The 11157-nt window shown below is 44.0% G+C and overlaps 1 pseudogene; it reads right to left on the bottom strand.

Moving 5' to 3' along the window:
* Nucleotides 1-46: 46 nt before the first annotated feature.
* LOC123727919 (ADP-ribosylation factor-like protein 13B) overlaps nt 47-11157 on the bottom strand; it is a 51686-nt pseudogene continuing 40575 nt past the window's right edge.

The raw sequence follows: 11157 nt of genomic DNA, 5'->3' as shown, positions 1-11157 counted from the left end.
TGAGGTGGGTCAGGGTCAAAGCCTAATAAAATGATAAGGGGGGGTCAGGGTCAAAGCCTAATAAAATGATAAGGGGTCAGGGTCAAAGCCTAATAAAATGATAAGGGGTCAGGGTCAAAGCCTAATAAAATTGCCTTAAGAGGACAAATAATGTTGTTTGAATTGAAGGTGGGGCTTGGGCTTAGAACAACCAATCAGGTAGGATAGGAGTAGCCTGGTGGAGGGGAGGGGCTAGGATATGACATCGTGAGTGTCGCTGTTAGGTCGTTGTTGACGGTTGGCCACGGGGGGGAGGGGCTTGCCGAAGAACTCTGAAAGAGAGAGAGAGGTGGAGGAAGAGAGAGAGAGAGGAGGAGGAGAGAGAGAGGAGGAGGAAGAGAGAGAGAGGAGGAGGAAGAGAGAGAGGACAAGGAAGAGAGAGAGGAGGAAAAGAGAGGAGGAGGAAAAGAGAGGAGGAGGAAGAGAGAAGAGGAGGAAGAGAGAGGGGAGGAAGAGAGAGGAGGAGGAGGAAGAGAGAGGGAGGACGAGGAAGAGAGAGAGAGGAGGAGGAAGAGAGAGAGGGACAGAAGAGAGAAGAGGAGGAGGGAGGAGGAGGAGGAAGAGAGAGGAGGAGGAAGAGAGAGGAGGAGGAGAGAGAGAGGAGGAGGAAGAGAGAGAGGAGGAGGAAGAGAGAGAGGGAGGAGAAAGAGAGAGAGAGGAGGAGGAAGAGAGAGAGGAGGAGGAAGAGAGAGAGGAGGAGGAAGAGAGAGAGGAGGAGGAGGAAGAGAGAGGAGGAGGAAGAGAGAGGAGGAGGAAGAGAGAGGAGGAAGAGACAGGACTAAATTAGCTACATCTATGTAAGGCTGGCTACTGGTTTCTGTTAGCTGAAATCAAAAAAAACTTGAACACAGCATGACAGAAATGTGTTCTGACAACTTCCTGTACAGTATTAACATGGTCAAATATAAACAGCCCATTCAACAAGATGACCTGCACCACGTAACAGACACTGACTGAAGGGACAGGACACAGGTGGAATGTAGGACGAACAGAGAGATTTCATCCCACTTCCATCAGACAGAGAACACAGACAATTAAAATATGTTTTCAGAGGACATCAGTGGTGTTTAACATGCTCTGCAGACAGAGAGAGGAAATGGGGTCAGTGTTGTTTAACATGCTCTGCAGACAGAGAGAGGAAATGGGGTCAGTGTTGTTTAACATGCTCTGTAGACAGAGAGGAAATGGGGTCAGTGTTATTTAACATGCTCTGTAGACAGAGAGGAAATGGGGTCAGTGTTGTTTAACATGCTCTGCAGACAGAGAGAGAGAAATGGGGTCAGTGTTGTTTAACATGCTCTGCAGACAGAGAGAGAAATGGGGTCAGTGTTGTTTAACATGCTCTGCAGACAGAGAGAGGAAATGGGTCAGTGTTGTTTAACATGCTCTGTAGACAGAGAGGAAATGGGGTCAGTGTTGTTTAACATGCTCTGTAGACGAGAGAGGAAATGGGGTCAGTGTTGTTTAACATGCTCTGTAGACAGAGAGAGGAAATGGGGTCAGTGTTGTTTAACATGCTCTGTAGACAGAGAGAGGAAATGGGGTCAGTGTTGTTTAACATGCTCTGTAGACAAGAGAGAGGAAATGGGGTCAGTGTTGTTTAACATGCTCTGTAGACAGAGAGAGGAAATGGGGTCAGTGTTGTTTAACATGCTCTGCAGACAGAGAGAGGAAATGGGGTCAGTGTTGTTTAACATGCTCTGCAGACAGAGAGGAAATGGGGTCAGTGTTGTTTAACATGCTCTGTAGACAGAGAGAGGAAATGGGGTCCAGTGTTGTTTAACATGCTCTGTAGACAGAGAGAGGAAATGGGGTCAGTGTTGTTTAACATGCTCTGTAGACAGAGAGAGGAAATGGGGTCAGTGTTGTTTAACATGCTCTGCAGACAGAGAGGGAAATGGGGTCAGTGTTGTTTAACATGCTCTGTAGACAGAGAGGAAATGGGGGGGTCAGTGTTGTTTAACATGCTCTGTAGACAGAGAGAGGAAATGGGGTCAGTGTTGTTTAACATGCTCTGCAGACAGAGAGAGGAAATGGGGTCAGTGTTGTTTAACATGCTCTGTAGACAGAGAGAGGAAATGGGGTCAGTGTTGTTTAACATGCTCTGTAGACAGAGAGAGGAAATGGGGTCAGTGTTGTTTAACATGCTCTGTAGACAGAGAGAGGAAATGGGGTCAGTGTTGTTTAACATGCTCTGTAGACAGAGAGAGGAAATGGGGTCAGTGTTGTTTAACATGCTCTGTAGACAGAGAGAGGAAATGGGGTCAGTGTTGTTTAACATGCTCTGCAGACAGAGAGAGGAAATGGGGTCAGTGTTGTTTAACATGCTCTGTAGACAGAGAGAGGAAATGGAGTCAGTGTTGTTTAACATGCTCTGTAGACAGAGAGAGGAAATGGGGTCAGTGTTGTTTAACATGCTCTGTAGACAGAGAGAGGAAATGGGGTCAGTGTTGTTTAACATGCTCTGTAGACAGAGAGAGGAAATGGGGTCAGTGTTGTTTAACATGCTCTGTAGACAGAGAGAGGAAATGGGGTCAGTGTTGTTTAACATGCTCTGTAGACAGAGAGAGGAAATGGGGTCAGTGTTGTTTAACATGCTCTGTAGACAGAGAGAGGAAATGGGGTCAGTGTTGTTTAACATGCTCTGTAGACAGAGAGAGGAAATGGGGTCAGTGTTGTTTAACATGCTCTGCAGACAGACAGGAAATGAAGTCATGGAATAAGAGACATCAGCTGTTAGTGAACGAGGAAGAACAGCAGCATGACACGAACAGACAGATGGTTAGTTAGTAGTTAGTTAGTGGTTAGTTAGTGGGTTAGTTAGTGGTTAGTTAGGGGTTAGTAGTTAGTTAGTTAGTTAGGGGTTAGTTAGTGGTTAGTTAGGGGTTAGTTAGTAGTTAGTTAGTAGTTAGTTAGTAGTTAGTTAGTGGTTAGTTAGTTAGTGGTTAGTTAGTAGTTAGTTAGTAGTTAGTTAGTGGTTAGTTAGTAGTTAGTTAGTAGTTAGTTAGGGGTTAGTTAGTAGTTAGTTAGTAGTTAGTTAGGGGTTAGTTAGTGGTTAGTTAGTGGTTAGTTAGTGGTTAGTTAGTAGTTAGTTAGTAGTTAGTTAGTAGTTAGTTAGTAGTTAGTTAGGGGTTAGTTAGTGGTTAGTTAGTAGTTAGTTAGTAGTTAGTTAGGGGTTAGTTAGTAGTTAGTTAGTAGTTAGTTAGGGGTTAGTTAGTAGTTAGTTAGTAGTTAGTTAGTAGTTAGTTAGTGGTTAGTTAGTAGTTAGTTAGTAGTTAGTTAGGGGTTAGTTAGTAGTTAGTTAGTGGTTAGTTAGGGGTTAGTTAGTAGTTAGTTAGTAGTTAGTTAGGGGTTAGTTAGTAGTTAGTTAGTAGTTAGTTAGTGGTTAGTTAGTGGTTAGTTAGTAGTTAGTTAGTAGTTAGTGGTTAGTGGTTAGTTAGTGGTTAGTTAGTGGTTAGTTAGGGGTTAGTTAGTGGTTAGTTAGAGGTTAGTTAGGGGTTAGTTAGGGGTTAGTTAGTAGTTAGTTAGGGGTTAGTTAGGGGTTAGTTAGTAGTTAGTTAGTAGTTAGTTAGGGGTTAGTTAGTAGTTAGTTAGTAGTTAGTTAGTTAGTAGTTAGTTAGTAGTTAGTTAGGGGTTAGTTAGTAGTTAGTTAGTGGTTGGTTAGTAGTTAGTTAGTAGTTAGTTAGGGGTTAGTTAGTGGTTAGTTAGTGGTTAGTTAGTGGTTAGTTAGTAGTTAGTGGTTAGTTAGTAGTTAGTTAGTAGTTAGTTAGGGGTTAGTTAGTAGTTAGTTAGTAGTTAGTTAGGGGTTAGTTAGTAGTTAGTTAGTAAGTTAGTTAGTTAGTTAGTAGTTAGTTAGGGGTTAGTTAGTAGTTAGTTAGTGGTTAGTTAGTAGTTAGTTAGAGTTAGTTAGTAGTTAGTTAGTAGTTAGTTAGTAGTTAGTTAGTAGTTAGTTAGTAGTTAGTTAGTTAGGGGTTAGTTAGTAGTTAGTTAGGGGTTAGTTAGTGGTTAGTTAGTAGTTAGTTAGTGGTTAACATACAGCAGTGGAGTGGTGGTGGAGTTTCACTGTAAACATCATTACCAGAACAACTCCGGTCGCCAAGAGGCTCCAGCTTGGGAAGCCGAGACATTATGGGAGTAGCCCATCCCACTATAACAACAAAACACATGGTTAGTAGTAGGTTAGTTACTATAACACAACTAAACACATAGCCCATCCCACTATAACAACAAAACACATGGTTAATAGTAGTCCATCCCACTATAACATCAACTAAATAGATTATTAGTAGTAGTCCATCATAACATCAACTAAATAGATTATTAGTAGTAGTCCATCATAACATCAACTAAATAGATTATTAGCAGTAGTCCATCATAACATCAACTAAATAGATTATTAGTAGTAGTCCATCCCACTATAACAAAGCAAGTCAGTCATTGGTCTAAATAGATTAAACTGTGTTCCAGCCCAGTCATTGGTCTGCCACACCTACGTCAGGATTAAAAGTGTGTCTCTCTCACCAGGAAGTGGTGGAGGTGTGGGGCTCTCAGGGGCCGCTGTCTCCTCCGTCCTCAGAGGATCCACTCTGTGCTTCCTCTTCAGTCTCAGTGTACTAGTCTTCTTCTTAGTCTGCTCCACTGATACTGCACCGCTCTCTGGAGTCTGTCTCTCGCTGTCCTCTTCCTCTTCCTCTTCCTCCTGCCTTCCTTCGCTCGCATCGTTGGCACCTCCCCCTGCCCTCCTGTCTGTCTCTTCTTCAGCTTGTCTTCATTCTGCATGGATGGAACACACATGGCACACACCCATTAATACAGATGGAAACACCCCAGGGCGCTAATACAGATGGAAACACCCCATGGCGTTAATACAGATGGAAACACCCCAGGGCACTAATACAGATGGAAACACCCCATGGCGTTAATACAGATGGAAACACCCCATGGCGTTAATACAGATGGAAACACCCATGGCGTTAATACAGATGGAAACACCCCATGGCGTTAATACAGATGGAAACACCCCAGGGCGTTAATACAGATGGAAACACCCCATGGCACTAATACAGATGGAAACACCCCAGGGCGTTAATACAGATGGAAACACCCCATGGCGTTAATACAGATGGAAACACCCCATGGCGCTAATACAGATGGAAACACCCCAGGGCACTAATACAGATGGAAACACCCCATGGCACTAATACAGATGGAAACACCCCATGTCGTTAATACAGATGGAAACACTCCCATGGCGTTAATACAGATGGAAACACCCCAGGGCACTAATACAGATGGAAACACCCCAGGCGTTAATACAGATGGAAACACCCCCATGGCGTTAATACAGATGGAAACACCCCATGGCGTTAATACAGATGGAAACACCCCATGGTGTTAATACAGATGGAAACACCCCAGGGCACTAATACAGATGGAAACACCCCAGGGCACTAATACAGATGGAAACACCCCAGGGCACTAATACAGATGGAAACACCCCATGGCATTAATACAGATGGAAACACCCCATGGTGTTAATACAGATGGAAACACCCCATGGCGTTAATACAGATGGAAACACCCCATGGCACTAATACAGATGGAAACACCCCATGGCGTTAATACAGATGGAAACACCCCATGGTGTTAATACAGATGGAAACACCCCAGGCGTTAATACAGATGGAAACACCCCATGGTGTTAATACAGATGGAAACACCCCATGGCACTAATACAGATGGAAACACCCCATGGTGTTAATACAGATAGAAACACCCCATGGTGTTAATACAGATGGAAACACCCCATGGCACTAATACAGACGGAAACACCCCATGGCATTAATACAGATGGAAACACCCCAGGGCGTTAATACAGATGGAAACACCCCATGGTGTTAATACAGATGGAAACACCCCATGGCGTTAATACAGATGGAAACACCCCAGGCACTAATACAGATGGAAACACCCCAGGGCACTAATACAGATGGAAACACCCCATGTCGCTAATACAGATGGAAACACCCCATGGTGTTAATACAGATGGAAACACCCCATGGTGTTAATACAGATGGAAACACCCCATGGTGTTAATACAGATGGAAACACCCCATGGCACTAATACAGATGGAAACACCCCAGGGCACTAATACAGATGGAAACACCCCAGGGCACTAATACAGATGGAAACACCCCATGGCATTAATACAGATGGAAACACCCCATGGCGTTAATACAGATGGAAACACCCCAGGGCACTAATACAGATGGAAACACCCCATGGCACTAATACAGATGGAAACACCCCAGGGCACTAATACAGATGGAACCACCCAACCCATTGACAGTGCGGCTCAAATGGCACCCTATTCCCTAAAGGGGGGCACTACAACGAGGGGTTCTGGTAAAAACTAGTGCACTACATAGGGTGCCATTTCAAAACAAATGAACAGAAGTGATGCTGATTGGCCCAGTGTATTCCACACCTCATTGATGACGTTGCCTATTGGCTGGAAAGGGCTGGGTATGGTGGCGTCGTCAGTCTCCTCCTCCTCCTGCAGTGTCCGACCTTCCCTCTCCGCCTCCTCTTTCTCCCTGACGGTCTCTGGGAACAGGGAAACAAAAGGATTTTTTTTTTTGTTATTTTTTACCTAAAATGTAACTAGACAAGTCAGTTAAGAAATAATTATATTTTCAATGACAGCCTAAAATTCAGCTGGTTAATGATCCCGTCACTAAGGTGAGATATCTCTCCTAATCAGCTGGTTAATGATCCCCTAATCAGCTGGTTAATGATCCCTAATCAGCTGGTTAATGATCCCTAATCAGCTGGTTAATGATCCTGTCACTAAGGTGGATATCTCTCCTAATCAGCTGGTTAATGATCCCTAATTAGCTGGTTAATGTTCCTGTCACTAAGGTGGATATCTCTCCTAATCAGCTGGTTAATGATCCCTAATTAGCTGGTTAATGATCCCTAATCAGCTGGTTAATGATCCCTAATCAGCTGGTTAATGATCCCTAATCAGCTGGTTAATGATCCCTAATCAGCTGGTTAATGATCCCTAATCAGCTGGTTAATGATCCCTAATCAGCTGGTTAATGTTCCTGTCACTAAGGTGGATATCTCTCCTAATCAGCTGGTTAATGATCCCTAATTAGCTGGTTAATGATCCCCTAATTAGCTGGTTAATGATCCCCTAATCAGCTGGTTAATGATCCCTAATTAGCTGGTTAATGATCCCTAATTAGCTGGTTAATGATCCCTAATCAGCTGGTTAATGATCCCTAATCAGCTGGTTAATGATCCCTAATCGGCTGGTTAATGATCCCTAATCAGCTGGTTAATGATCCTGTCACTAAGGTGGATATCTCTCCTAATCAGCTGGTTAATGATCCCTAATTAGCTGGTTAATGATCCCTAATTAGCTGGTTAATGATCCCTAATCAGCTGGTTAATGATCCCTAATCAGCTGGTTAATGATCCCTAATCAGCTGGTTAATGATCCTGTCACTAAGGTGGATATCTCTCCTAATCAGCTGGTTAATGATCCCTAATCAGCTGGTTAATGATCCTGTCACTGAGGTGGATATCTCTCCTAATCAGCTGGTTAATGATCCCTAATCAGCTGGTTAATGATCCCTAATCAGCTGGTTAATGATCCTGTCACTAAGGTGGATATCTCTCTAATCAGCTGGTTAATGATCCCTAATCAGCTGGTTAATGATCCCTAATCAGCTGGTTAATGATCCCTAATCAGCTGGTTAATGATCCCTAATCAGCTGGTTAATGATCCTGTCACTAAGGTGGATATCTCTCCTAATCAGCTGGTTAATGATCCTAATTAGCTGGTTAATGTTCCTGTCACTAAGGTGGATATCTCTCCTAATCAGCTGGTTAATGATCCCTAATCAGCTGGTTAATGATCCCTAATCAGCTGGTTAATGTTCCTGTCACTAAGGTGGATATCTCTCCTAATCAGCTGGTTAATGATCCTGTCACTAAGGTGGATATCTCTCCTAATCAGCTGGTTAATGATCCCTAATCAGCTGGTTAATGATCCCCTAATCAGCTGGTTAATGTTCCTGTCACTAAGGTGGATATCTCTCCTAATCAGCTGGTTAATGATCCTAATCAGCTGGTTAATGATCCCTAATCAGCTGGTTAATGATGCCTAATCAGCTGGTTAATGATCCCTAATCAGCTGGTTAATGATCCTGTCACTAAGGTGGATATCTCTCCTAATCAGCTGGTTAATGATCCCTAATCAGCTGGTTAATGATCCCTAATCAGCTGGTTAATGATCCTCTAATCAGCTGGTTAATGATCCTGTCTCTAAGGTGTGATATCTCTCCTAATCAGCTGGTTAATGATCCTAATCAGCTGGTTAATGATCCCTAATCAGCTGGTTAATGATCCCTAATCAGCTGGTTAATGATCCCTAATCAGCTGGTTAATGATCCTGTCACTAAGGTGGATATCTCTCTAATCAGCTGGTTAATGATCCCTAATCAGCTGGTTAATGATCCTGTCACTAAGGTGGATATCTCTCCTAATCAGCTGGTTAATGATCCCCTAATCAGCTGGTTAATGATCCCCTAATCAGCTGGTTAATGTTCCTGTCACTAAGGTGGATATCTCTCCTAATCAGCTGGTTAATGATCCCTAATCAGCTGGTTAATGATCCCTAATCAGCTGGTTAATGATGCCTAATCAGCTGGTTAATGATCCCTAATCAGCTGGTTAATGATCCTGTCACTAAGGTGGATATCTCTCCTAATCAGCTGGTTAATGATCCCTAATCAGCTGGTTAATGATCCCTAATCAGCTGGTTAATGATCCTGTCTCTAAGGTGTGATATCTCTCCTAATCAGCTGGTTAATGATCCTAATCAGCTGGTTAATGATCCCCTAATCAGCTGGTTAATGATCCCTAATCAGCTGGTTAATGATCCCTAATCAGCTGGTTAATGATCCTGTCACTAAGGTGGATATCTCTCCTAATCAGCTGGTTAATGATCCTGTCACTAAGGTGGATATCTCTCCTAATCAGCTGGTTAATGATCCTGTCACTAAGGTGGATATCTCTCCTAATCAGCTGGTTAATGATCCTGTCTCTAAGGTGTGATATCTCTCCTATTGTCTACTGTATTGTCCCTGCTCTCTTTCTTAACCGCCATTTTAAACATGTACATGATACTGCAACACAAAGTCCCCAGGGGCATTGTAAAGTCAGTAAAGTTCCTCTCTCCTCCTCCTCCTCCTCCTCCTCCTCCTTCCTCTCTCCTCCTCTCCTCTCTCCTCCTCCTCTCTCCTCCTCCTCCTCACCTCTCCTCCTCCTCACCTCTCCTCCTCCTCACCTCTCCTCCTCCTCTCTCCTCCTCCTCACCTCTCCTCCTCCTCACCTCTCCTCCCGTATCCTTCGCACTCTCTCCTGTCTCTCTCTCTTCTCCTGTTCCTCCTGAGCTCTCTGTTCGGCCGTGTCCTGGTGGACGCGTTCAGAGATGGCCCGTAGTCAATAGCTATGTTGTTGAGAAGCCAGTTGAGTCCGTTCTTGATGGACTTGTCTCCTTCTTACCATAGGCCAGAACGGCAGAACACGGCTCCTGAAAAACACACAGGAAGTCAGACGGCTAGAGAGACGGAGAGGATTTCATGTCACACAACATTTGATTTATTAACTCGTATTTTATTAGACAGCTATTCTCACAAGATGGAGAACAACACGGGTGTTATTGTTGAAACCTGGAGGAACTCTTTGCTAATATAAATGTATGAAGAACACACAATCCTGACCAGCTGCAACAACGTACGGCCTCATAGCCACAGTACTGCAGGTGAAGTATTACAAGGTACAGCCTCATAGCCACAGTACTACAGGTGAAGTATTACAAGGTACAGCCTCATAGCCACAGTACTGCAGTTACTACAGGTGAAGTATTACAAGGTACAGCCTCATAGCCACAGTACTGCAGGTGAAGTATTACAAGGTACAGCCTCATAGCCACAGTACTGCAGGTGAAGTATTACAAGGTACGGCCTCATAGCCACAGTACTGCAGGTGAAGTATTACAAGGTACTGCCTCATAGCCACAGTACTGCAGGTGAAGTATCACCCAAGGTACAGCCTCATAGCCACAGTACTGCAGTTACTACAGGTGAAGTATTACAAGGTACAGCCTCATAGCCACAGTACTGCAGGTGAAGTATTACAAGGTACAGCCTCACAGCCACAGTACTGCAGGTGAAGTATTACAAGGTACGGCCTCATAGCCACAGTACTGCAGGTGAAGTATTACAAGGTACTGCCTCATAGCCACAGTACTGCAGGTGAAGTATTACAAGGTACTGCCTCATAGCCACAGTACTGCAGGTGAAGTATTACAAGGTACAGCCTCATAGCCACAGTACTGCAGGTGAAGTATTACAAGGTACAGCCTCATAAGCCACAGTACTGCAGGTGAAGTATTACAAGGTACAGCCTCATAGCCACAGTACTGCAGTTACTACAGGTGAAGTATTACAAGGTACAGCCTCATAGCCACAGTAGTGCAGGTGAAGTATTACAAGGTACAGCTTCTAGCCACAGTACTGCAGGTGAAGTATTACAAGGTACAGCCTCATAGCCACAGTACTGCAGTTACTACAGGTGAAGTATTACAAGGTACGGCCTCATAGCCACAGTACTACAGTTACTACAGGTGAAGTATTACAAGGTACAGCCTCATAGCCACAGTACTGCAGGTGAAGTATTACAAGGTACTGCCTCATAGCCACAGTACTGCAGGTGAAGTATTACAAGGTACAGCCTCATAGCCACAGTACTACAGTTACTACAGGTGAAGTATTACAAGGTACTGCCTCATAGCCACAGTACTGCAGGTGAAGTATTACAAGGTACAGCCTCATAGCCACAGTACTGCAGTTACTACAGGTGAAGTATTACAAGGTACTGCCTCATAGCCACAGTACTGCAGGTGAAGTATTACAAGGTACAGCCTCATAGCCACAGTACTACAGGTGAAGTATTACAAGGTACAGCCTCATAGCCACAGTACTGCAGTTACTACAGGTGAAGTATTACAAGGTACAGCCTCATAGCCACAGTACTGCAGG

The sequence above is a fragment of the Salmo salar genome, chromosome ssa16, assembly GCF_905237065.1.
Source record: "Salmo salar chromosome ssa16, Ssal_v3.1, whole genome shotgun sequence".
NCBI classification, from domain to species: Eukaryota; Metazoa; Chordata; class Actinopteri; order Salmoniformes; family Salmonidae; genus Salmo; species Salmo salar.
The sequence above is the reverse complement of the archived record's forward strand: the minus strand, read 5'-3'. Positions and strand labels throughout refer to the sequence as shown.